The sequence below is a fragment of the Galeopterus variegatus genome, unplaced genomic scaffold (genome assembly GCF_000696425.1).
Source record: "Galeopterus variegatus unplaced genomic scaffold, G_variegatus-3.0.2 Scaffold0, whole genome shotgun sequence".
Classification (NCBI taxonomy): Eukaryota; Metazoa; Chordata; class Mammalia; order Dermoptera; family Cynocephalidae; genus Galeopterus; species Galeopterus variegatus.
In genome coordinates, this window is record NW_007726111.1 from 2,351,977 (window position 1) to 2,352,912 (window position 936).

Below are 936 nucleotides of genomic sequence, written 5' to 3' on the forward strand. Positions count from 1 at the left end.
TTTCATGCCTTCACATTAACAAAGTGAACTCCCCTGCGGCACCCTTGTGAGGCGGGGCTGCCCAGTGGCCAGAGCAGGGCGTTTGGACCCTTCGGCAGGCAGTCCCACTAGGCTGTTAAAAAGCCCTTCTCACAGTGCCGTCCTCCCTAGGCGGAGAATGCCTCCCTCCACCCCTCCGCCCTTCTGCCTACTGAACGGCAGGACTGGGAAGATTTCACAGCATCAGGTCGTTTTCCGCCCGTCACCAGCCCGGCCCCTGAGGCTCTGTCCTCGCCAGGTGAGCGGAGCCGTACCTGGGCGTGCGGCCGCTAGCACAACTGGCATCCAGCCCCACCAGAGGCTCTAACCTCTGGCACACCCGGGCAGATAGTGCCACCTGGTAGATTGTCAACAGTGGTGCTTTTAAATGCAATACAAACCCCTCCTACATTGGTTGTCACATCACTTCACGATTCCTAGGCAGGCAGCGGATTCTGCGCCTGGGGAAAGGGCTGGGGGAACGCTGCCTGCATGTGCAAAAATAACCCCCGAAGACACGAGCCAAGTCCTCGGCTGAAGCCTTTGCAGCCTGGGGGTGCCCGCTGGGCGACTGGCTGTCCCCTTAGAGCCCTGCGGGGCTGGGTCCGTTCCCCCTGCTCACGCCGGGCGGCGGGAGCAAGGCGACGCCGACTTTGGGAGTTCCTTTCTGCCTTGTATGGAGGGCTGCTCCCGGCCCGTCTCCGCCCGGCTGCTCTGACGCCCGGCCCTCCCGCTGCCCACCCCCAGACACCTCCCTCTGACTTGCCCGGAGAAGCCAGACGGAGCCTCTGCCTTCCACAAGTCTCTCTGCCTGCCATTCCCCGTTCCCGCAGCCACCCCACCCCCTCCCCATCGCCGTCACCCCTCCTCCGCCCCCGCGCCCGCCTCCTCCTTCTCCTCGGCAATCAGGGGAATAAA